This window comes from Protopterus annectens, chromosome 12.part0 (genome assembly GCF_019279795.1).
Source record: "Protopterus annectens isolate FY-2018-M chromosome 12.part0, PAN1.0, whole genome shotgun sequence".
Lineage (NCBI taxonomy): Eukaryota > Metazoa > Chordata > Ceratodontiformes > Protopteridae > Protopterus > Protopterus annectens.
This window is the reverse complement of record NC_056746.1, coordinates 1,105,736,894-1,105,764,884: the sequence shown is the minus strand read 5'-3', so window position 1 is coordinate 1,105,764,884 and position 27,991 is coordinate 1,105,736,894.

Here is a 27,991-nt window from a genome sequence, read left to right as displayed (position 1 = left end):
TGAGAGATTTCATAGAAGTTGGTACTTTGGATTCAGTTTTCTGTTTATTTTTTTTTTACATCAGTCCAGCCATTTTTGTCAGTGGTTCTCTTCAGGGATGGGGATGCCCATTCCATATCTTCAGAAATGGTTATAATGTTATTGTTTTGAATGAAATGCACAGCTTCTTCCAGAGTGTTGAAGGTTCTCATCTCACTTAGGTGCATTCTTTTAATTTTTGCAGGAAAGGCTATTTGAGCTTTAACATTATTCTGTTTTAGAGTTTTTATTAGAGGCCATACATTTTTTCTCTGTTACAGCACTTTAGTGGAGTAGTCATTGTCAAATCTTATTGTGTTCTATTATGTGTTTTTAACACCAGTTCTTTGTCCATAAAAGATAAGAATTTTACTATAATTGATCTTGGTGGTATGATGGATGTTGATGAAGTTGTTGCTGAAGTTCTATTCCCCCAGAGCACTATTCCAAAGGAAAAACCTTCTTTAAGATTTACAACCTCTGGTATCCAAGAGTTTAGAAAAGATATAGTGTCCCTTCCTTCTGTTTTCTCAGGTAAACCAAAAATCCTGATGTTTGACCTTCTCTCTCTATTTTCAAGATCATCTAGTTTGTTAGATAACCAAGTATTTTGCTTCAAGAGAAACTCTGTTTGTGTTTCCTCCTCTTTGAGCCTTTGATCAATGTCAGTCAAACAAGTTTCAATGTTTGTTAACTTTGACTGGTGTTGCTGAAGTATTTCTTTGAAGACTTCTGTTTGCTTCTGTGAGTTCTCTTCTAGGTTCTGTAGATTAATCTTAAAATCATCCATTTTTGTTGATAATTCTTGTAATGTGGTAGTCACCAGTTGTAGTTCCTTTTTAGTGTCAAGTCAGCATGAGAATTCTTTAGGTTGCTCATCTCTTCAGATGCTGTGTATAGACTTCTAAGTAATTTGACAGGAAATTTCTTTTAGAAATCCACCAAAATTTGTATTTAGTTGCTTTAGACTATTAACTAAATATTTGTAGTAGTTTTGTTAGTAATAGATAATTTAATTTCCTGAATTTAGTACTAATCTATGGAGCTCCAAAAATGCTGCTTTTCAGTTAGCCATTCAGGCTCTGTCCCCCAATACACTTTTATTATGATGCTTAGATGTACTGTCTAAAATGACTTGAAAACCTTTTTTCTAAACTTATTTAGCACAGAACCACTTGATGGCAGGATGAACTTTCCCTAAATTACATTTTTTATTTGTTTGTTTGTTTGTTTGTTTGTTTGTTTGTTTGTTTGTTTGTTTGTTTGTTTGTTTGTTTGCATATTTATTTATTTACAGATAGACAAATATTTGCTTGTTCATTTATTTAGTTATTTATTTGTTTGTTTGTTTATTTGGTTATTTATTTATTAAACAGCTGTAACCATGCATCTTCCTGGAATGTATTTATCTCTTGATACACTTCTGCTATCTAAATCAGGTGTTATGTAAAGTGATGTTCATTTGCAGTTTTTATTTCATCCTAAGATGTTTAGCAGTTTATTGAATATGCAAAAAAAAAAAGTTGCCTCTCACCTGGAAAAAAACAAACATCTCTGTTAGACTTCTGTTGCTTATCAACATTTTATATGGATGATATATAGTGTGATCCAAGAGCATTTATTTGAGTTCTTACTTTGGAAAACACAGAACTGTATTATACTGTATCTTTCACTACTCCTTAATGAGTGGCTGTTTTAATACAGAACCTTACACTGAGCTCACAGGGACTTTTACAGTACACATGCAATACTTGGTATTTGTCCCGGCCTGTGTTTTCACAGAATTATATCCTGAAACTGAAGCAATATTATTTTGCTGATAATTACAACTGAACATTTAACTCATTGAAGTGTTCTATAAATATGGAAAGCTTTTGAATGGATATTTGTAATATGAAGGAATCGTGTCTAGTTATACATTTATAACTGTCACAGAAACATACTGGAATCAGCATTATTACATGATTATTGTACAGCTTCCTTTGAAACTTCTTGCATTCAATTACAGTTAATGCAAAATTATACGTTCATCTCTGTGAGACAGCTGCAGTAATACATTCATGAAAGAAAAAATGTTTATCGATCAAATCCACACTGGATTTCCAGGCTCACATACTGCATTGCTATTTTGACTTTTATTTAACTGATATGCTCACATTAAAGCAGTTCACTGGAAAGATGTTATAAAGCAAGAAAGAAAAACATCTATAGTTAGAACTAAGATAAAAAATATCAGAATGCCTCTTGCACAGATTTGTTTGTTCTCAATACAAAAGTCTTATGACACTGAGCTATATTTCAGGCCTCTATTTACTTATTAACTGGGAAAGTCTGACTTGGAACAAAGCCAATTTTCAGCGGAGGCCTGGGGAGAAATGCTCCAGATGCATGTCTTTGTAAGGTGGTAGGAAACCAGAGCACACCTACATGAAGACAGGGAGGACATGCAGACTCTGCACAGAAGACACCCCAGCCAAGAATCAAACCAGAGAACCTCTTGCTGTGAGACAACAATGCTACCGCTGCACCACTGCACTGCCCTCTATTGTTACAATAGGATCCCTGTCTCAGTTTATAAGTTTGCTTAAGTTAAATTTTTACCCGTCCGGACTATCTTCTTCAAAATGCTTCTTACCAAGCTTAAACCTTCATCTCCTGCTGCTGACCTTCTCCCAAATGAATTTTTAAAACTAGCTGCTTCATCTATCTGGTATCCTGTTTCCATACTTATCAATCATTCTATTTCTGAGAGTTGCATACCCCATATCTGGAAAATCTCTCATATCATACCACTCCATAAAGGTGGCAATCCACCAACCTCACAAATATCATCCCATCACTCTCCTCTCTCCCCTAGCCAACATCTTAGAAAAGTGTATGCACCACTAACTCATTGATTACTTACTAAATAACAAAATGCTATCCAACACACAGCATGGATTCAGTCCCAAACATAGCACCAATACCACCTTGATTAGTTTCACCAACACTGTGAACCTCCTTAAAAACATAGGCCTCCTTGTCTCCTCAGTCTTTATTGACATGTCAAAAGCCTTTGACAGTCTCCCACCAAAAACTTCTCAATAAACTTGCTGCATACAACCTGAGTTTCTCATTCCTTTACTGGTTTCATAGTTACCTCTCCAATAGACAACAGGCCACCAAATGTGCTAATACCTTATTCACCCTCCTCCCTATCCCAGTAGGTGTACCACAAGGTTCTATTATAGGCCCCCTTCTTTTCACCATATTTACTAATAACCTGCACACCACCACTAAGTCTGCTACCATAATCCAATATGTAGATGACTCCACCCTCATCTGCTCTGCTCCCACCAACCTTGAACTTCAGGAAAAAACACAAAAGTCACTGTTAGACATGGAAACCTACCTAGCAGAGAATGAACTCATTCTCAGTCCAAAAAAAAAAAAAAAACAAGGCTCATGGTATTTACCAAAAACAGGTCAGCCTCTAAACAACCTACAATTACCATCTATTCCTCCGACCAAACTGCTATTCAACCAGTAGATCACACCAAACTCTTTGGTGTCACACTAGACAGCCAACTAAAACTTAATAAACACATAGCAATAACTACAAAAAAGTTCTCATAAAATTAGGTAAACTCTATAGATCCAAATCCTATTTTACAAATGCCCACAGGGTAGCCTCAGCCAGATCTTCTCTTCTCTCCACTCTCCTGTACTCATCACAGATCTTCACTAACCTACAAAAGACTGAACTAAACCAACATGCTACAATAAAATAGCTAAATTTGCTGCCAATGTACCCTAAAGGGAACACCACTGCATAGCCCTAAAAAAGATTAACTGGCTAGAACTACCCAATTTACTGCAACTAAACCAACTCACCATTGCCCACACAATTTTTAACAAACCAAATTCCTGCCCAGCTCTAAAAGATTTAGTTCATACTGATACTTACCTCAGAGATCTTTGATCCTCTGACAAACTTTTATTAAAAGTAACCAAATCTGCAAACAGTTTTGGTGATTCACTCTACCCCAACAAAGTTTCCAGGTTTTGGAACCAATTACCCAAGCACATTCTTAAACTTAATAATACCACCATATTCAAGCAAAGCCTAAGAGAATACCACACCAACCATTGGCTCTGTCCCTGCTCCAACCCTGACTAGGGATCCTATTTCACCACTACTTCTGACACCTGACATCTATAATATATGCTTTTTATTTATTTATTTTTTGCCTAGCAATCTTTAAACACACTCCAGTTACAGGTTTCATATCCCTGCATTGCTCTAGCCGTTCATATGGATTCAAAATCCATCTCTCCTATTGATGTATTTCACTGTACGGCTATGACCTGCTAGTTGGCTTACTTTGTTATTTATTGCAGCTTGTATTGTTTCTTGATTTTTAATTTTCTTTGTACAACCACTTGTAACTTCTCATTTACTTTGTGAAACTTTTATTGTGCATCTGATTCATTAATTTGTATAACATTTTAATACTATGTAAACCTGCATTTGAGCATATGTACAGAGCTTTTCTCCCCAGGTTTCCGCTGAAAATGGGCTTTCAGCCCAGTCAGACATTTACCTGGTAACAAATGTAAATAAATAAATAAGTCCAAAAGTGCTCTCCTAAACTTCGATAAAACATTAAAAAGTGCATTAACCATAAAACACCAGCAATGTCTAATGGTTTCCGTATTTCTGTTTGCAGACATTAATGCATTGACTGCATCTTCAGAAATGTAACAAGTCCCACTAATTGCTTCTCACACAGCCTCTTCATAGAAGGGCATGGCCACTGAATTCATAAATTCCTCAAAGTATTTCTTTCACCACTCATCAATGTTCCCAATATTTTTCCTTTGCAGAAAACAACTTGGTAATGTCCTGATTCTACCTACTGTGTAACAAAATGGTTTGGGAAAACATCTTTGAGGCCACTGGAAAGACATTTTGTTCGGCCTTACCAAGTCTATGTCACATCAGGCCTTCACTTTGGTGACTACTGCAATCATTCTCATCCTGGCAGGTTGATACTTCTACCATAGCTAGAGAACTTCAGTTAGCAGTGCATGGAAGACTTCTTTCTTCAGCCTTATGGCTTCCCTCACTACTTGACTCTGCCCCTGGGTCTCACAGTTACTTTGGTAACAAACATCAACCACCTCTCTGCCACATTTCCTTGCTACTTCCTCAGTTATTGAGGCTTTGAATGACATCCATATGGATTCTACATTATCAAACTTCCCAGATATATGACAAAGTTATTGCAAAAGTGGTAGTTTAACTTATTCCATATTGAACCATCAGCTAGGAATTTCCATACCCCCTCATTAAACATTTGAGTCTTCTAAATTTGTTTAGCATTCATCCTGATCATCCTCATCTGACCCAACTCACTACCAGTTGGCTGACAGCGCAGTATACTTCTGGACCTCAGTATCAGAAGGATCCATGTTCGGGTATCAAATTTTAAATAATGTAAACCATGAATTACTGAATAGAAAACAACTAACTGCAAATGTAGCAAGCATCGACACCTTCGAAAAAAACGTCATCAAATGGCCATAGTTGGCCAACAACCATGAAGTTATGCGATGCATAAGGTAAGTGAAGGGAAACCTTTTATAATTGCCCTATTCTCCACTGTAGTGCAATCTCAGAGTTTATATAGGGGAGATGTGGGGGTGCAGTACAGCTCCCCACCTTGGTTGGTTGTGTGAGCGATGTTGGCTGATTATGGCCACTTGATGAAGTATTTTTTTTGAAGTTGTCAGTGTTCACTATATTTGCAGTTCACTGTTTTCCATTTGATAATTCATGGTTCACATTTTTTAAAATTCGGTAGCCGAACATAGACCCGTACCAGAATATACTGCCTCAAAGCTGAATAGACATACTACAACTGATATCATCAGCCTTGGCAGTAAAATATTGTAGTACCAAATACATTTATGAGCCCTTGTGTTTAAACATGGTACTTGTTATGGAAAATTCAACAGCAAAAACAATTTATGCCCTTCACCATAATCACATCCTAGTCACCCTAATCACAGCCCTTAAGGTAGTGCCATAGTTTCCCAAGTGAGCACTGAAACCTCCAAATAGAACTGCAGAGACAGCAGGTGACACCCTCTCAAGCAATGCTTTGCTGGTTTTCACAAGGCCAAACATTCTGCATAGTTGTTAGGTGTGAATACACAAACAAGAGAGTTTTCCATCATACAATTTACAGTTAAACTGATGTGACCTTCTCATCTACTGCCTCAAGTTAAAACTGTACAGTACCCAGCCAGAGGATTGTGGGGATCCTGATACCTAATCAGGGCCTCACTGAAGAGTTAAGTACAGAATAAGAGAGAGAAACCCCCACACAAACTCAAGAAGTCTGGTACTTGATTCTATTGTTATGTTTGGTCATAAGACGAGCTAAGTTTAACTGGTGCTTGTCAAGGTTCCACACAGGTTCTAACTATCCTCTGCAGTGATATGACAAATCGGGTTTATATTAAATATCTGAACGCTTAAATGTTTGAATCGCTAAAGATCGACCTTTAGCGATCGAACATTCAAATGTTCGAATATGTAATAAAATAAAATTTAAAAAAAAAAGAAAAAGGAAAGGGTTTAAGCAGGGGGGCAAGTCCCCCTGCATCCCCCACACACCCCGCTACTTAAATATACCAACTCCAAGATCGCACTTCAGTGCGCTACAGTGTGGAAATGGGAAACTTCCCATTCCCTACACTGTAGTGCTTGCCCCCCTACTTACACACTTTCATTTTTTTTTCCTTTTGTTTTTTTTTTTTTAATTTTTATTCATATTCGAACATTTAAATGTTCAATTGCTAAAGGTTGATTTTTAGCGATTCGAACAGTTAAGCATTCGGATATGTAATATAGACCCGACAAATCATGTCCCATAAGTCAGTTTCCAGTGACAGAGTCTAGTTCATTTAAATCTATCCTAATCCCACCAGACACTTAATGGACATCAGTCCTGATCCTCACTTGTGACCTTACAGAAGGGTGAGTCCCTAATGTTCATTCCCGTCAAAGTTCCTGTTGTCTGTTTTTTTTTTTGGACCTATGTTAATCTAAGACCTTACATTAAGGTATCTTTTATTATTGTCCTTGTTGTATGAGTTGCACCATGAGGCCCAGATTATGGCTGGAAATGGTGTGCATACCAGTCTACCTACCTGGCTAACAAGCACAAAAAACAATTAAAAAAAAATCTTGCCTATGCGACCTAGGCCATGGCTGAAAAGAATCCACAGACCAGTCAAATTGCCCAATGTATAAATGCAGATAAAATAAAAGTAAAATTAAGGAAATAAATTATTTAACTAAATTATAAAGGATATACATTTTAATCACTATTTTTCCAGCTCTTTCCCTCAGACTAATTTATGAAGGATTACCTGACCAGGAGCTTTGAGCTGCAGATAACATAACTAAGTATCACAAGACACTCAATAGTCTACAGCATAAGAAGGTTATGATGCAAGTATAGCTCTAAAAAGGAATAAAAACGGATATAAAATTTAATTCAAAAGAAATATAATACATGATAGAATAATCTGAAAGAAAGAAATATTTGCTGAATATTCTTTATCAACATTTCAAAAGGAGCACAGTAAAGTCCAAATTGCAGGGGAAAACATTTAATAAAATTATAGAATAAATCCACTGGGAGTGCAAATCTTCAACAAAATCCATTAATCGTTATTTTAAAAGCTAAGATATTTTCTAGGTTTCCACTATGACTCTTCAATTTGCATCTTGATGAGGTTAAAACTGCATAAAAATAACCAGTAACTGCATCAGGATAAAAAAAACTGTTTTTTTCAGGGAGGCAAATACCTCAAACCTTCAGAAAATTATATATATTAACTTCATTGCCAAACAAATGTGAAAAAATGAGATATCTGCAAAAGGAAGAGATTCTATGCGGATGCATACTTAAAAAATGAATCAACAGTGACTTTCTATGGAAAACAGCAAAGTATTTCACCTTTGCCAAGATGAACTTTAGCAGGTGGCTTATCTTCCAGTTTAAGCTAAAGGAGGTTTATGAAACCATTTTACTGTTGTAGCAAAGGAATAATGGATGTCATTCAAAATATGTTCTCTGGTGGATGTTTTCTCCTAACATTTGAAAGTAGCTAAGAATTTGGCAGAACTGAAAGGCATATTGTCTTTCTTAAAAATGCAAATTTTATGAAGTTTCTAGGTAACAGAATGTTTTAACTAAAATAATACTTAAAGAACTGCCAAAAATGTTTCTTATAATATGTTATTTTCTTCTACTAACTGTTCAGCTATGATGAAACTATTGCAACGAATGAGTGATGATCATGTGTTATAAGTTAACAAACTAAAAAAATTATAATTATGTGACATTTCAGGCCTAATTTTCAAAAAACCTACATACTACAACTATTTCAGAACAAAAGCAGTAAGGTTTTTTCAAATGTTTCAAACAATGGCTCCTTTATCACTTGTATTTTATACCTTACTAAATGTGTTAGTGCTTATTTGTTTACATAAATCTATGAAAGAACGCTACCCAACCTGTTCGCTGTGAATCAATTTCTACATGATAATGAGTCTGCGTTCATGATGATGAGTTATAAGGCTGCCATAAGGCAGATCACAAACATCTAGCACTATATAGACAAGATTAGACTAGAACTGCCTGCTTGTTGACATCCAGTCTGGAGGAAGAAATTAAATCCATTACTTAAGATACCTACTGAAGCCAATCTGTCCACCCCCAGCCCCTGCTAATGTACTCATTCGCTTGTCTAAAACTGTTAAAACTTACTGCTTATATCATCATAATCTCTTAGGCACCTTTTCCATCTCTATGCTAATATTAAGGTCTGTCAGCTCTAATGATTTTCTATGATTTTTATACAATTCAATAATTATTTTATTGTATAGTAGTATGCATTTTTATTTTTGTAATCCATGAAAACTGCTGTTCTTTAATTCTTGTAATTCTTGAAAACTGATATCTTGAAAATTGTTTATCTTAATTTTATGTACAACCTGGAGATTTCCTCCCCAGGCCTCCACCGAAAATGGGCTTTCACTGACCCAGCGGACTTTCCCGGTAACCAAATGCCAATAAATAAATAAAATAAATCCTGCCTAAACAGGTTATTTGCAATCAGGAAGTCCTGGGAAAGGGGTCAAAGTGAGAGATCAAAGACTTTAACAAAAACATTTTAGATCAGTTTAAACATTTGCAATGTCCTTCTTAAGTTGTTCACATCTGTCCATGAATCTCCATAAATCTGAAATTTCTTATAAAATGGTTAGGCTGTTCATTTTCCTTTTATTGGGTAAGCATGCCTATAGTGCAGTTCATTTATTTTCATGGTGATAACTGTGAGCGAATTTAAACCAGCGGAAAAAATACATCAAAAAAACATAGAATACCATCCAGTACAATAAAAAACAAAGAGATGCAAGCAGGGTGGATTGGCATAATGGCTAAGGTCTTAACCTCAAAGATACAAGGTACAAGGTTTGATTCTGGCCTCCACTTATCGACTAGGCTTGTAATAGTTTGCAGACTGATAACCTAGTATTCGCCTATGAAAAATCAAGGCTTGTTATTAGAAGCAGATTGTTCTTGTCTAAGACATAGAATGCTGACAAATAGGACTGACAACATCACACTGAAATGCAGAAGTAGTATGTTTATACAATGTTTGGGGGTTGTTTATGGTATCATAGTCCAAGTACACTATTCCAACTTCAAGGCCATTATATAATTGTGGCATTTTGTAAATGTTCCTTGCAAATCATTCAGCATCATTCCTTTGAGCTTACTGTTGTTCTTCTAGTGCTATTTGATGCTTTGTGTGGCAACTAATGAAAGTGTACCAGTCACATGATTAAATGACACCCAAATTATTTCTGGACTTTTAGTAAATGCTAGAAACTCCACAGGAGATCACCAAAACCCCTTGGAATCAGAACTTCCTCATTCTATCCATCCTCAACGGAGATAGACATAGTGAGAAAAATATATACATTCTTAACATGCAGAGGGTAGCATTTGTCAATATTTACATGTAAAACATCTATACTTTTATTTTTTTAGGGATTATGATCTGTTAAGGGATGCAGCACCCATATACATAATTAAGAGTATAACATACTGTGGACTGAATGATTATGAGCAAGATTGTTCTTCTGCTTACATTTGCTGCCTCTGTCTTCAGCTCCAATCAGCATGAAGCATGTAGACCAAAGACAAGGGTCATGAATGCATACATGAGAGAAGGAGACATCTTGATTGGGGGAATATTCCCAGTGCTGTTTAAGACTGCAACACCAGACAACACTTTTGTTGACCCACCAACCCTTGTGAAATGTGAAAAGTAAGTGAAATATCATTGCTCATAATTTTAAAATGAAATAACCTGAAATAATAAATCTGATGAGTCTTAATAAAACCTTTTAGATAATCCCATTGTAAAATGAATACGACTAAACATCCAGAATGACTGCACATACGTTAGCATAAAATGTTTATATTACTTCTTTCTCTCCTAGGTTTGAACTAAGGGTATATCTTTGGGTCCAGAGCATGATCTTTGCTATTGAGGAAGTTAATAGAAGCCCAATTGTTTTATCAAATATCACTGTGGGATTTCAGATTCATGATTCCTGTTATGTACCAGTCAGAGCTCTTGAAGATGCAATGTATCTCCTCACCAGCCAGAAACAATACATTCCTAACTATAGATGTAAGAAAGGAAATCCTCTGGTTACCATAATAGGAGAAAATGGTTCACAAGTCTCCATCCCTGTGGCTAGATTGCTTGGCCTTTATAGGTTTCCACAGGTAAAAATGTAATAGCTAAATTATACACATATGGATGTCTGTACACATTTATTAACTATAATGTTGTTAACTAAGAAGGTTTAGTGAGAATAATGTGTAAAAAAGTATGCTGAGAATAAAAATATAAGTGTACAGTAACAAGTAACTACTAAGAAAAACAAAAAAGTACCGAAGCTAACACAGCTGAAGGTAAAACAATAAACTTTAATGCACACAAAAGAGAGTAAGCGCTTTCACACTGTGCTCTCACCACTTCATCAGACTGTTCTAAACTAGTAACAAATGCAGTTAAACAGCAGAAGTTAATTAGTCAATTAAAGCAGTGATAAAAGCATCAATTATCTAAGAGAAAAATGTCACAAGAAAGCAGGCAAATGAAACATATAAAAAACATAAAAATATATATATTATATATATATATATATATATATATATATATATATATATATATATATACATACATATATATAATATGTATAAAAAAACAATCCTATACTCAGTGTTTGAGAGGTCTAGCTTTTAAAAAAGGCTTAAGAGAGACAACTTCATTAAGACCTGGTATTTTATCAGCATTAAGAGACAGAATCCATTTTTGCTCTGCAGATTCTATGTGATTCCTAAGATCTCCCCCTCTTAAACTCTCAGGAATGATCTCTAGTACAAGGAATTTAAAATTATGTTCCTGTCCATGGCACATAATATGCTTAACAAGGGCATTGGTGTCTCTTTTGTTTCTAATGTCTCTCTGATGTTCCAGCACCCTGTCTTTGAGTTGTCTGTTACTCATACCTACATAAAAAGCATGGCAGAAAGTGCAGTAACTAAAATAAACAATGTTCTTAGTCCTGCAATCAGCATAAAAGTTTGTGTCTATTTTAAAGTGCATATTAGGGTGCATGTAAGTAGGACTAGCATGTATAAACTTGCAGGCTGTGCAATTCCTGCATTTAAAAGTACCACGCCTCTCTGACTGTAAAACCTTGTTAAACATAGAAGTATTGTAGCACAGATGCCTTTTCAAGGATCTGTTATTTTTAAAAGAAAAGTGTGGAACGGTATCAATGGCATTTCTTAATTCATCTACAGTATCCAAAATGCCCCAGTTCCTCTTGACAATATCACATATACTACTAACATCAGAAGAATATGTGAGAGGAAACCTAATCAATCCTGTCCTTTGTTCTGTAGCTATGGCTTCAGTGTTAGGTGCAGCAGCGTAATAAGGCCTGCATTTGTCCCCTCTCTCCTTATACGCATCAGCAATACAACTGTCAATATCCTTTTCCTTGTAGCCTCTATCTAGAAAATCCATTTTCAAGGTTCCCAAGGCCTCGGCAAGCTGTTCATCATTATTGTGGAGTCTCATGACCCTGTACACCTGCCCCTTAACAACATTCCAGGTAACATGCCTAGGATGCATGCTATCTCTGTGGAGCAGATTATTCTTTCTTGTGGGTTTCCTATAAATACTAGTTACTAGGCTAGTCAAATCAGTTTTGTTCACCTTAACATCAAGAAATTCAATTTCATCAAAAGAATATTTAAAAGTAAATCTTAAAAAATCTGTAGACTGATGTAGAAACTCTATAAACTGCGTGAGACTCTCAACTGATCCCCTCCACAACAAAAAATATCAGCAAATCTTACTTACCATAAGATATGTTCAGAGAAGCCCTCGGCTTGAAATAACATGTCTCTCTCCCATTATACCAACACAAGGTTAGCGTAGCTGTTGGCACAAGCTGTGCCCATTGCCACGCCAACCTTTTGTCATAAAATTGATCTTCAAACAAAAAGATATTGTTTTCTAAAACCAATTCTAAAAGGGCACAAATTAAATTGATCTTGTCCTCAGTAAAACAACGGTTGACATGCATAAATTTCCTGATATTTTCTATACTCCAAGTATTGGGGATCACAGTAAAGAGTGACTCTTCATCCATTGTCACTAAAAGATAAGCAGCACTCAAATCAGAAGTCGCCATATATAATCTTTGTAAGAGGGTCCTAGTATCTTTTAGGATGGTATCACAAGTGTCCAACAGAGAATGTAAATTCTTTTCAATGTAAATAGAAAGTGGCTCGGTTATCTAACCTTTCCCAGAGACTATTGGGCGCATGGGCAGCAGTGTTAGATTTTTATGCACTTTGGGTAAGCCATAAATGATGGGTATAAGTGGTTGCTGTACCTCAAATATTTAAACATCTTATTATCGATCAAACCCATCATAAGCAGATCGAAAATAAAGAAAGAAATCTTCTTGATCATACCATAAACAGCAGTTTTAGAAATACAGACATAAGTGGTGTCATCACACAACAATTTATGCATTTGTGTTTGATATAAGTCCTTGTCTAATACAACAATTCCACCACCCTTATCTGCTGGTCTAATCTCTAAGGATTTCAAGTTCTTGAGTTCATTGAGGGCTGCATATTCATCATTATTAAGATTAAAGTATCTCTTCTTTCTATTAGATTTGAATTCTCTTCTTATTTGCTTCTCACAAGTCTGAATAAAGGTCTCTATCTTGGCATTGGGTGGTGGGATAAAAGTGGTGGGTTTTCTAAAGGAAGCAGTGTCAGTGTTAACAGTGTCAGGTAGCATGGCTTTCAATGTAAGAGTCCTACCAAACAATCTAAGATCAGTTAAGACACTAGTTAGCTCGACTTCTCTGGCAGGGGACGAATGATAAACCTTTGTTCAGCAATGCTAACTGTGTGGCAGTAAGCTGTACAGAGGAAATATTAAAAACTAAACTGTTTACCTCCTTTTCCATTGGCCTGTTAGGTTCACATTCATTTCTGTACTTGGGAGACAGTAGAGTCTGCCTTTCCTCCCTCGATTCTGTGACCTGTCCCTGATAGGAAAAGAGCTCTGCCATTGAAAACAAGTAATAGCCCTAGATCTGGCTCCAGTGTTAACATTAGTAGTGGAGTCACCATTATCGTCAGAATGGGACTTGCTTTTTTTATGAAGATGTATCAGGGGTGCTACCTCAGCGGTACTATGGTGGTGTAATGACTCAGCTGCGCTTCGGTTGACTGAGCCAGTTCTGTGGAGTTAGCATTCACAGCTCCTCCCATTAAAGATACAGGCTGATTTAGAGATTCACTGGTAGTTTCACACAAAGGATCCAATGTTTGTGGTGCATCTTCTGAGTTCACGGCTGGTGGGGGGTTACTTCTACCCCATGCAAAAACTGCTCCAGTAGTAAAATCCTTGATGTCACATTGCAATTTCTTTATTTTAGTAGAATATAACCTCTTCTCATAAGCCAGGATGGTGTCATAGAGGTTATCATGTTTGTCCCCCATAATATCAGCAGGAAAAGAACTATAAATTTCATCCTGCAGAACTGAGATCTGAAATTGCAATTCTTTCTCTTCTGGAAGAAAGAATTCTATAAGAAGTTCCAAGTAGCCAGAGCTTGCTTGCAAGTTAAATGACTGCCATTTCATCAGCAGGTCTGGATATACATTACCATAGCTAGGCATAGTGAGAATTCTTAGGCCCCTGGGTATGACCTTATGCTTTAAAGATGCTTCCAGATGAAATTGCTGCCATTGCAACCGTTTAAATTTATAAACTTATTTTCCAGCTCTTTAAATTTGTTCATGAAAAGTCTTGTCTATATCCAAATCATCTGTAGAAGTCAAGGGAAGTGTCTCTTTTGATGAATTAAGCGCAGAGATTAGTTCAGCATCCAACGGTTCAAATGTTGTAGCTTCTACTGTGAACCCGGTGCAAGGCAAAGGATGCGGTCGGCGTTTTCAGGGGAAATGAAGATGAGTTTGTTGCCTGTATTAATAGATCAATTGAACAAGGACATTCATTGTGTGGTACTTCAAATGTGGATTATGTTTCTTTTTGCCACAAGGACACTGATTTAGGTGAGGACTTGAGTATTATAAATTTATCTGATTTATGTTTAAATGAAGACATAAAAAGTGCTTTGTGTAAAGGTACGAAATTTGTGCCAACCCACATTCCTACATTGGTGGATGTTATTTTGGAAGTAAAAGAATTTTGTAGAAAGTTATATTTGAAAGTGTTTTTCACCAGTAATATGAAGGGGGTGGAAAATTCCTATAACATTACAAACTCTGATGATGTTTCCTTGTTGGAGAGTTCTTTGATGGATATGACTCTACATGAGAATGAATTAGTAGATATTTTTTCAGGTGAAAGTGAACATATTGCTTCTGCTTCAGGATTTAAATTTTATAAAGGGTTTGGGAAATTTGAAATACATAAAGTACCTTATATAAGTGATTTTGTTCCCCCCAAAACAAACATTAGCATTAATGTGTTTGAAAAAACGTTATGCAAACAAATAGAAAGTGAGTTTAGTGTGTTTAAAAAGGGCACTTTTTTTTTAATTTGTCTAAAAATGAATGGTTAGCCCTGTGTGAACTAAGAAGGTTAAATGAAAGCTATGTATTCACACATTCTGATAAAGGGGGAAATTGGGTAATTTTGTCTAGAGAAAAGTATAATTCCATTGTTCTTGGTTTATTGTCAGACAGGAACACTTATGCATGTTTACCCACAAACCCTTTATCAGAATTTAATAGGGCTTTGTTTGATTTGTTAGAAAGGGGTGAATGTTTCGGATTTTTTTGTGTCAGCAGTTGTTAAAAAACTTTATATCAAACATCCCAAAGATGCAAAATTTTTTATTATTCCCAAAGTACACAAGGATTTAAGAAATCCACCTGGACGACCTATAGTGTCGGGTAAAGGTGCTTACTTACAGAACGTGGGCATTTTTTTGGATTCAGTATTGAAATGTCATCTTTCCAGGGTACCCTCACATGTTAAGAATACTAAAGAGATTTGTGAGCATGTAGGGGGGATTCTCTGGCAGGATGACTACTACTGGGTCAGTGTAGACATTAAATCACTTTATACCTGTATTGAAATCAATTGGGGGCTTGAGGCAGTGTGTAGGATGTTGGGTGAAGGGCCACGCACACCTTATATTATAAGTTTATTGGAATTTTGTCTTACACACAATTATTTTGAGTTTGATAAGAAGTTTTTTCTTCAGACAGATGGCACAGCGATGGGTGCATCTTTTGCCCCATCATATGCTATTTTGTTTATGGTTCATTTTGAGAATTTGTTTTTGTATCCAAAGGAATTCTTCCGTAGCAAGGTGGTAAAATATAAGAGGTACATTGATGACCTTTTATTTCTATGCAAGGGTGACCCCAAAGAGTTTGAGGAGTTTATCACTGTATTGAGTATTAATCCATGTGGGCTGGATTTCACCTTTACATTGGGTGGTAGAAAATTACAATTTTTAGATGTGGAATTTTATGTTGGTTTGGATGAAAGGGTACAATATAAACCCTTTCATAAAACCATGGCTGTTAATAATTTTTTATATGCATCAAGTATGCATAGCTCACATCTTATTAAGTCTTTTCCAGTAGGGGAGTTTAAGTGTATTGCTACTAACACTTTGGAAAAGAATAGGTTAAAATTTGAATTCAATCGTGTTCATGATAAGTTATGTGCCAGAGGGTATTCCCATGAGGTGATTAGGGAAGCTAGAATTAAGGTGGAAAAAGAGTTTAAAGTTGATCACCATGGTGAGGGTTCCTTTGGGAGTTTTAGCAGGCAAAAAAGTAAAAGGGTGTTTTTCCTCAGATGATAAAATAGTTGAACAAGAGGGCAGTATATTCTTTGTTAATAGGTTTTCAGGTTTTTCACCAATATTAAAAAAATGGTGAATTCCTTGTGGCCTATTGTAAGTAGAGATAATAGTTTGAAGGATATATTACCAAAAAAAGTTATGTTCTCTTATGGAAGATTCCAGAATTTAAAAGAGATGTTAAGAAGTAAGAATAAAAGGAGGGAGACAACAAATGCAGATGCATATGCCTGTGGTAGATGTAAAGTTTGTGAAAAAATTAGGAATTTAGATGGCAAGATGATCAATGGCATCACATATAATGCCATGGACCATTTTGACTGCAATTCCTTTGGTGTCATTTATGTGATTGGTTGTAATTGTCCATTACAGAAATGGTATTTTGGACAAACTAAACGTAAGGTCAAACTGAGAATTATGGAGCACCTGGGTGACATAAGAAATGTTAGGTTAGATAGTCCCGTGGCTAGTCATTTTCATGAGAAGCATGGAGGATCAATGGAAGATTTGATTTTCAGTGTTATGGCTAGACCCTATGGGTTGGGACTAATGAATAGCAACTTCCAAAGGAGGTTATTAAGTATGGAATCAAGGTTTATTATTAATTTCAATACTCTCTATCCCAATGGTATGAACTTGGAAGCGTAGGTAATTTTGATAAGTGAATGATGATATAGATGATTCGATGCATTTTTTATAATGTGCTTTAAAGTCAAGCTATGAAGTTGGATATGTATTTTTAAATATTTGAATATATATACAGAACAAGTTAATCGGTCAATTAAGTATTTAATGAGTAATTATTTAAATATGACTGTTGTTCTTATGTAAATTATTCCGTGAGAAGGCGAAGGCCGAGGTACCAGAATCATTAAAGGATTTATCAACACAGTCCGTGCTGCATTCTGTGGTTTTTTGGTGTATTTATATGAAGTCAAGGTAAGGTCAGTAACAAGGAGGGGGTTAGATACAATTTCCGTAATGTTGTTAAGGCGATCACTAGCTACTCTGTTGACAGAAGAAGCTTTCCTGGCAGGATTAAAAGTCAGTTCAACATCATTGCCTTCTGCCATGCTGTATTCTCAACCAAGAGATCCAAAAGTGTAAAAAGTATGCTGAGAATAAAAATAGAATGGTACAGTAACAAGTAACTACTAAGAAAAACAAAAAAGTATTTGCCTGCTTTCTTGTTGTGACATTTTTCTGTTAGATGATTGATGCTTTTATCACTGCTTTAATTGACTAATTAATTTATGCTGTTTAACTGCATTTGTTACTAGTTTATAACAGTCTGACGAAGTGGTGAGAGCACTCTGTGAAAGTGCTTACTCTCTTTTGTGTGCATTAAAGTTTATTGTTTTACCTTCAGTTGTGTTAGCTTCTGTACTTTTTTTTTTTCTTATTAGTGAGAATAATGTTTACTTTATCTGATGCAATCTGGCAGTGCTGAAAAGTTAAGGAACTTGTTGTGGATAATAACATTTTTATTTGGAGATTAACAGTTTCCGTACATGTGTTACCATCTCTATGTCCCAGAACCTTAAACAATATGGCATACTGTGTGATATATATATTTCATTTGACAAATGGTGGCACATTCCATCCTGAAAAGCAAGTTTTACATTATTATCAATATCTTGCATCACAACCATTTAATAAAAATTAAAATCTTTTACCAAAATAGTGACAGTCCTTCATATTAAAATCACATACCAGAGAGCAGCACCCGAGAGAGCCACGCACATGCAATGCATCTGACAGAAATTGTCACAGAACGAAGCCAGCAAGTTAGGAAGGTGTAAGCAATGATTTATTAACCCAAAGGAAAAATCCAATAGCTTACCAAAATTGAAACAAAATACATCCAAACCGGTTTCGGCTCAACAGAGCCTTCTTCAGTGGACACAGGTAAAAATCAAAAACAATAGAAGCCAAAAGCAACTCATATATGTATATGTATGTGAACACCTGATAATTAACAACATCACCAATCACAATAGTGACATGATAAATGATGACAATTAGTCATTAGATTAAAATTGATCATTAAGACCAGGTGGAAACAAGGCTCCCAGTTTTACTATCCATTTCCTTTCTTTGAAGTTAAGCAACTCATGCCAACTGTCTTTGTCTTTGCAAATCCCATTAATGTGGTCAATGATGACAAATTTAAAAGAAGCAGTTGTGTGTTTCAAAGTATGTTTGAATAAAGCGTTGTTGGGACGTTTATTTTTAATACCACTAAGATGTTCACAAATTCTCAAGCGAAAAGCTCGAGAAGTCTGCCCCACATAAAATGCGGAACAAGTACAGGTCACCAAATAGATGAACCACTTGGTACTACAATTGACCCACATCTTTATTTCAAAAACCTCAGAAGTATTTTTACTGGTAAATTCACGAGTATTGAAAACCCGCATACAATATTCACAGTGACCACATGAAAAGCACCCTAATACAGGACCCCCTGTGAAGGAAATTTGATTGAAAACTGTGGAACTAGGAACAGACTTTTTGTAATGACTAAGCCTGGAACCTATGGTGCATCCCCTTCTAAAAGAGAAAAAACATCTCTCCTTGAGAAAGGGATGTAATCTCTCTTCGGCCAACAGGACATTCCAATGTCTCTGAATAATGTTAATAAAACCTTGAGTATTACGTCCATAAGTGGTGACCAAACGTACAGGCTGTGTATCCCCATTATTATTATGATGTTTATAACGCAATAGATCTTGCCTATTAAAGTTGGCAGCCCATTGTTTAGCCTTATTAATAATCCCTGGACGACAGCCCCTCTCTAAAAATCTACAGGCAAGATCATCACGTGTTTTAACATAAGATGCTTGGTTAGAACAGATCCTCTTGGCTCTTAGAAATTGGGATTTGGGTATATTTTGGATGATATGTTGTGGGTGGAGGCTAGAAGCATATAATAATGAGTTATATTCAGGAAATTTTCTGAAAATGGTAGTAGACAATGTATTGTCAGGATTTCTGGTAATTTCCACGTCCAAAAAGAAGATTTTGGATCTGTGGAAAGACATTTTAAATTCAATGCCCCATACATTGTTGTTAAGATAGTTGAGAAACTCATTAAGATAATCCTCATCAGCCCTCCACACCAACCAACAATCATCCAAATAATGACGCCAAATGTCCATTTCACACATATAAATATTGTGATTGGGATCGTATATAATGATCTCCTCAATGTATGCCATAAAGAGATCAGCATAGATGGGTGCAAAAGATGCACCCATCGCTGTCCCTTTCTTTTGCCAAAACACTGATTTTGAAAGTAAAAAACATTGCTCGTAAGGACATATTCTGTTAGGCATATCAAAAAGGTGTTAAATCCAGGTCTATAAAGCCCGGATCTGTTCAACCAATAATCCAAAGCCTGCAGACCTGACCAATGTGGAATATTGGTGTATAGAGAGGTGATATCTAGACTGCATAACAACCAACTAGAGTCAAGTTGTGTATCATTAATTATGTCCAAGAATTGGGTAGTGTCTTGGATTCTAGATCTAATATGTGAAAGCAAAGGTTTAAGATGATAAGTCAAATATTCTGAAAGAGGTTCAGTAATAGACCCATGTCCCGAAACAATGGGTCGACCTGGTGGGTTGGTGGCATGTTTGTGTATCTTTGGCAAGAGATAAAGATATTGTTTTTTGGGGGATGTAACCGTGAGTTGTTCCTTGATATATGTTGTAATAATCCCCTCTTCAACAGCTTGCATCAAAAACTGTCCTATTTTCTGATGAAATTGGGGAGATGGATCCAAGGACATATGCATATAATAATCTTCATCTCCCAGTTGTCTTATAGCCTCATGGTTGTAGGCCACCTCATCTAAAACCACCACAGCTCCCCCTTTATCAGCTGGAATCACAACCAGATTTTTATTGTTAACAAGTTCTTCAAGACTAAGTACCTCTTCCTTAGACAAATTATTGTACAGTGTGGAAAAATCCTTGAGATGACAGTGCAAATCATTTAATACATTTTTCAAAAAAACCCCACCAAATGGATCATAGGTGGATTAAAACTAGATTTTTTGAACTTAAATTTACCAACAGTATCATCAGTATTGTCAGCAAAAAACACTTTGAGATTTAACATCCGACAAAAATTGGCCACATCCTGGGCTAAGGCATATTCAGAGACAAAAAATCCCGGAACAAAATTAAGTCCTTTATTTAATAACTTAATCTGTGTGTTAGTGAGCTCAACAGAAGAGATATTGTGTACATTGCATGAACTATTCAATGTTCTATCATCATCTTCAAAAGATTTTCGAGACCCTGTTTGGGTCTGTCTTTTTTATGTTTACGTCCCCCCGTCTAAATCTATACCCAAAGGGTGCGGACAATTAGTCTTTTTGGCATTAGGTAACATATCTGTTGGGTTAGCTTCTGAATCACCTTCAGTATTAGATGAGGTGTCCTCCCCAGAAGTGCAACTAGAAGAATTCACATTCTTCTTTAAAATAGATTTCGGTCTCTTTCTTTTGGGAGTGGAGAATCTCTTGTCATTGTTAAAATTGTCCATAGGTAATCTAAATGACACATTTTTTGAAGTATCAAACGGTTTACCTCTTTCGTAGTCACCTACATCCCTGAAGAATTTTTTAAGTTTCCTCTCTTTCAAACTGGATTCTAACTTAGATAAATCCGTCGTTAATTTTTTAACTTGTGACGGAAAGGAATCACATTTTTCAAAATTGCCAGCCTCAATACAGATAGTTTGTAATTCTTTAATCCCCGTATGAACCTTACGTTCATAAAAATCAGCCAGGGCATCAACAAATTTAGAAGAAGCCAATTGTTGGATCTGACCCCAATCGTCCAACAATTTGTCATCAATATTGGATACCAGGGGTTGTACTCTCACCCTTAATCCACGTGGGGTTATCTTTTTTTGTTGATACAGCCTAAAAAGACGTAAATGCCAAACATTAGTACGAACCATCCTCATATTTTTATTAAGTAAATTAAAAAACATATCACATTCTGTGTTCACATCCAAAACCCTCATATTGCTAATTTGTCCAGAAGAACTTGCCCCTAGATCAAATACAGATAAATCATCAAGATCTGATGAAATCCCCTTAATAAGAGGTGATAGTGCCATATTTTCACTAATAAGACCAAATCCTAAATATACAAAAATCTATATTGTCCTAATATACCAAGCAAAACGCAGAACCGCAATCTGAATGCAGCAGTTATGAAGAAAATTTCTGTAACTAAACAGATATTTTTGTTGTGGATAAACCATCCCCGGGATTCATGAAGCTCGGCGCAAGGCGAGTGTAAGGCTTGCGCCGGCAGTGCAGTGAATAATCGGCGTAGCAGCGCCATATGCATAGTAATGAGTGCGCGCCGCAACCACAGACACGTGCGGAGGGCACGTGAGCGAGCCCAAGTAGGATGCGGCCGTAGGCATGGCCAAGCCGGCAGGCGATGAGCAACCTAAAGTGCTGACTTCCACAGGCCGCCTGCAATAGTAACCGCACCAGCAAGGGTCCATGGATAATGAAACGTATGCAGACTATGCAACATAGTACCCGTTCACACAAAACGGAGAACCAAACATTAACCCACGAAGTCCAAAGTGTACCCGTCCAAGGAACAAAGGATACGCGCAATACCGTGTCCGTCACGCAATGCACTGTCAGTGGGCATACCAAGTGAAGGTGTACCGCAGCATGTCAGCGCTCTGCACCTACATAGAAGTAGCCACATGGGCATGGTCACCAGCAGTAGTGAGAGTACACAGCCGGGTAGCCGTGTCGATATAACAACAAGAAGGAAACTAGATACCCTAAACACAGACAAACATGTGCATAGCAACATGTACTACACCCAGCAACGTGCCCGTCGCATACACATAGGACGGCGTATGCCTAAGCGTAATATCCAGAAGCAGAACCCATGCATGCAAATGTAATATACAACAGCCCCGTCATAGCATGGAACCCGCACCCATGTACGACCGTGCACCCAACCCAGCTAGCAGCCTTGCGCAGCTACACACCTACACACAATGGGTATACCTGAAATGTAGTAAGAAGTATTGTCCTAGGCAGTGCCATGCGGGCAAATATGTACCCCACATGTTAACATCCCACCTCAGGTACAGATATCCAAATGGCGCATGTGAATGTGTCGGCAGAATGTGTACATCCTGCATGTGGTATGGACCTGTCGAAACCCCATAGGCGTGCACACGCCACGGTGCCCATAACTGTGCACATCTGGACAAGGCAGTATGTTCAGCCACCGTACTGATGATTAGCTATGCAGACATGTCAAACACAACACATATGGCGGAACATCTGCCCACCAAGGACGCCCCAACAGGGTGCTACAGGCACAGAAGGTGAAGGTGGGACATCACACGTTGAGAATAGCGTTGCCGGATGGCCAAACACCCACGGCTAACGCAAAGGATGGAATAACATGTATATGCCTGGATGAATGGGTATGTCATAGCATGGGAATAGGCCAAGCTATCCACCATAATAGCCATGTGTACCAGATACAAACAGCCAGTAACACGCAGTAGTAATGCAGGAAGGCATACACAACTGTGGGAATAGCACAGGACATATGGCACGTGCCAAGTGTCGATGCATGACACAAATGTCCAGGATGGGGCTCCCTGCAAAGAGGAACATGTGCCAACCCCACCCCCCACAGATGTACAGGCAGTGAAAACACATCCCAAACACACACCAACACTACCGTCCATCCCACGATAGCAACGGAGGCTGGTCAAAGACCACCATGACGTGTGCACAAACAGGGACATGTGTAACCATTGCCCTAACAACCCCCCCAGGCCAAAGAATAATAGTATGGACATATGCATGTAATGCTGTGAAGGATGTGTGGTAGTCCTCAGTATCACAGAGGTAGGTACACAGATACACTGTAATCAACCGTGACGTATGTGCACTGTAGACAGCATACCTGCAGGTAATACATAGTTCAATCATGTGCCACAGAAATATACACATATGAATGAGGATGGGGATAGACAAGTGTGAATGGGACAAACTATGAACATAGGTTCATAGGTCCATAGGTACATAGTAGGCTATCTACCCAAGGGCAGCCATAACCCTAGGCCATAGTTATGTTTCCTTTGCCAACCCTCCAGTCTGGAGATAAAATGCCTATTATATTGCTGCACCTCTGTCAAGCAGTGACAATGATGTAATCCCTGGGTATATCCGCAATCCCCATCCATTGGACAAGATCCCCTCGAACAAGGCCAGCAAGGTTCTCTGCCGCACATGTACTGGGATGTTGTTCCACAGCATAGTGAGTGACTGGGTGATGTATCTGGTCCTCCAACACATTCTATTAATGAGCGTGTCAAGGTTCACGTCACCTGCCTGTGGTTCTGAGGGATGTAGATCCATTAGGTGAAGCATAGTCATCAAATATGGGTCGCCATGGCCTCGTATGTCAGGCACAGGTCACCACTGAACAAGTGGTATGTGACTGAATGGAGCAGGAGACCTTACAGTCAGGCAGCATAACACAAATACCTGACACCCTGCATCCGTCTGACGATGAACCTATGGGGCCTTCCCAGCTGCTGCAGGTGTCGGGTCAGATACCTTCCGAACGGGCAATGTACTCAATCATAGGTCTAATGAGTAATGAGTACAAGGAGACGATGACCTACCCTGATCTAGATGTGAATCCCTGCATGATCAGGTGGGCAATGTAGAAGTTCTACCGAACCACGTTAGCAACGTGTGTGTCGAACGAATGGTGACTGACAACCTGGGTCCCCAGATCCCTGGTAATTCCCTCTGTGCTCAGTGGACTGCCACCCATATGGCAGCTAGGGGTGACCTTGTTCTTCCCGATGGGTATGACTATGCATTACCCGGCATTCAGCTGTAGGCCATGTCCCTGGCAGCAGATATCCATATCTGTGAGGCCCCTTTGAAGGATATCTGTGTCAGATGTCCGTCCCACTATGGCACCCAGTTTGCAGTCATCTGCAAACAATGTCAGCCATAACCCCCCTGTGTTTGCTTGTACTTTGGAAATGTAGATGCAGAAAAAGAGTGGACCCAGGACAGAGCCCCGTGGGACACCGCCTGTGACTGGCAGTGAGTCTGACATGGTGCCAGCAACTATGACCGTGTGGGTTGTGTCACCTAGCCAGTTTGCAACCCATCCTGCGATGTACGGGTTCACATCCAAGCCGATGGGTTTATCAATGATACCAGAGGGGAGTACTGTGTTGAAGGCCTTTGCCAGGTCGAGGTAGGCTGTATGGACTGCCTGACCCTCATCAATGGCCTCGGTGACTGTTCCTAAAACGTCAACCAAGTTTTAAATGCATGATCTGCCCTTGACCAAGCCAAACTGGGTTGGATGCAAAGTATGCAGGTCCCCTATGTCGTCATCTATGAGCTCCAGTATGATCCTTCCCCATGTCTTTGCAGATAAGGCTTCTCAAGCTAATGGGATGGTAATAACCAGGGTCAGTGGAGGCACTGCCCCTGTGAAGTGAGACTACAGTCGCCATGCGCCACAACTTGGGTACGTTACCTGAGGTGAGGCTAAGATTACACAGCTGTCCTAACTGTGGGTCTAATTCCTCAATGAGATCGCGGAGTACACAGCCAGGACACCATCCGGTCCCATGGATGCTGAGTTCACTACCTTGGAGAGAGCATGTCCCACCTGTGCGTTACAGAACATTCGGGGGCCACAATCTTATGGTACAGACATCTCTCCATGTGGGGGGGGAGGGGGTGGAGATGTCTTCACCGAACCTGTCAACCAGTATGTTGGCAATGTGTGTATGTTCAGTAAACCTCACATCATTGTGAACCCAGTCAGAGCATATCTGGGAGTTTCCTCCCAGGTGTCCAACATAGCTAAAGAAGGCCGTATGATTGTCTGTCGAGTCCTTGGTGATATATCTGTGGGACCTGCCCCGGATGATGTCATGAGAGCTTGTAGTCCTTCACATATAATGAGCAAGGGTGTCATACCTCACAAGGAGTCTGCTCTGTCTTGTAGTAGCTACCTCCTCTCGTTGTAGAGCTTGTGTATGGCTGGGGTACACCACACTGGATGCTTGGCATTGGTACAAAGACCCACAGTTGGGTAAGGGATTGCCTGATCCATGCAGTCCTGTAGGCGCTGGTAGAAGGCATATGTAAGTGATGCAGTGGCTTGAGTAATGTTCACCACTGGCTCAGGGGCCTTAAAGGAGGCCACACTAGTGTTTAGAAATGTGAAGTCGGCTAATGAGAAAGCCATATGTATGGTAACTGGCACCACCCACAGCATTGTATGACAATAGCAGAAGCTATTGTCCAAATAACATAGTATTAACCTCATTATTAAAATATGTATTATTATGTATTTAGTCATATGTTTCTGCTAATTACACTTGAAAATGCCCGGTAAGACCGGGCAAAAGTGCTCGTGATCTACCTGTTATGGTGGTGTCATTCTGACAATAAAGTGGTGATACTTCCCCATTGGGACTTCTGGGGATTATTTAAAGCAGTTGTTAACCTGCATCTCTGGATGTACACCATTTGGTTTCAGTTTTGAAAAACCTGGTTTTAGTAGCACTACATAATATGGGTAGTCAAACAGACATCCGCGATTGGGGAACATACAGCAGCAGTCAAAACCACTGGCCACATGGACACAGTCCAACAAGTTCTACACTTCACATATGCACATTGGTGTCCATTGTAGGACCCAAAAATTGATCCGTACAGAATTCCATCCAGCCGTCACCGTTCCACCAGAAGACGCGACAGCCGTGAGTACGGCACAGCTAGACATATGCACCACCAGCGTGTTTAAGGTTGATGACAAGTGTCCATGAAATGCAGGACATATGAACAGAAATCCCCAGATCGTCGAGTCCATAGAACTGCGTCCACATCCCAGTCCCGGACACATGAAGGATGTGTAATGGGTACCGTCGAGGGTCGCAGCCATGGGATCCTCGGTATGCAGAAATGGGGCTCGGTGTTGTTTGGCAGATAATCCGTCGTCCCGCCCCGAGGGAGGGATGTGGGTGTAGCACATGCCTTACTCCCCACTAATAATGCAAATCATCCACCGGATAATGCTAAATGCAGGTGTGAAATGTGTACAGCCCTATACCAGTGTCCAGTAGGCAATTCCCATGGATGGACAAGCGTACGACCAAGATGGCACCCATAACTGCAAACCTGGTGGAATTACACAGCTGCAGTAAGGCATAACACAGGAAATACAGATAGGGACTACAGTAGACACTCCCCATACAAAGCCAGAACACCGTGCGAATACCGGCGTACACAGCACACAATCTGCCAGCAAGAAAATGGGGATCACTCGCTTCCATACTGCGGAACATATGGGCGACCTGTGGAACACATATTAATGGCACACCAACAACGTCAACTAGGAAGGTCATAGGATGGTTAAACTATGGCGTTCCCACTTATAAAGAACATCTGTCAATGAATAAATAGGATCTACATGTTTTGGTGGTGTTATTTTGACAATATAGTGGCGGATATTTCCTATTGGGCCTTCTGAGGATTATTGAAAGCAGTCGCTAACCTGCATCTTTGGATGTACACCATTTGTTTTCAGTTCTGAATAACCTGGTTTCTGTAGCATTACATAATACGGGTAGTCAAACAGACATCCGCGACTGGGGAACATACAGCAGCAGTCAAACCCACTGGCCAGATGGACACAGTCCAACAGGTTCTTCACTTTACATATGCACATTGGTGTCCATTGTAGGACCCCAAAAATTGATCCGTACGCTATATCATCCAGCTGCTGCCATTCCACCCAGAAGAAGCGACAGCCGTGACTACGGCACAGCTAGACATATGCACCACCAGCGTGTTTAAGGTTGATGACAAGTGTCCATGTAATGCAGGACATATGAACAGAAATCCCCAGATTGTCGAGTCCATAGAAGTGCGTCCACATCCCAGTCCCGCACACATGAAGGATGTGTAATGGGTACCGTCGAGGGTTGCAGCCATGGGATCCTGGGTATGCAGAAATGTGGCTCTGTGTTGTTTGGCAGAAAAACCGTTGTCCCGCCCCGTGGGAGGGATGTGGGTATAGCACATGGCTCACTCCCCACTAATAATGCAAAGCATCCACCGGATAATGCTAAATGCAGGTGTGAAATGTGTACAGCCCTATACCAGTGTCCAGTAGGCAATTCCCATGGATGGACAAGCGTACGACCAAGATGGCACCCGTAACTGCAGACCTGGTGGAATTACACATCTGCAGTCAGGCATAACACAGGAAATACAGATAGGGACTACAGTAGACACTCCCCATACAAGGTTAGACCGCCGTGCGAATACCGGCACAGCACTCAATCTGCCAGCACCAAAATGGGGATTACTTGCTGCCA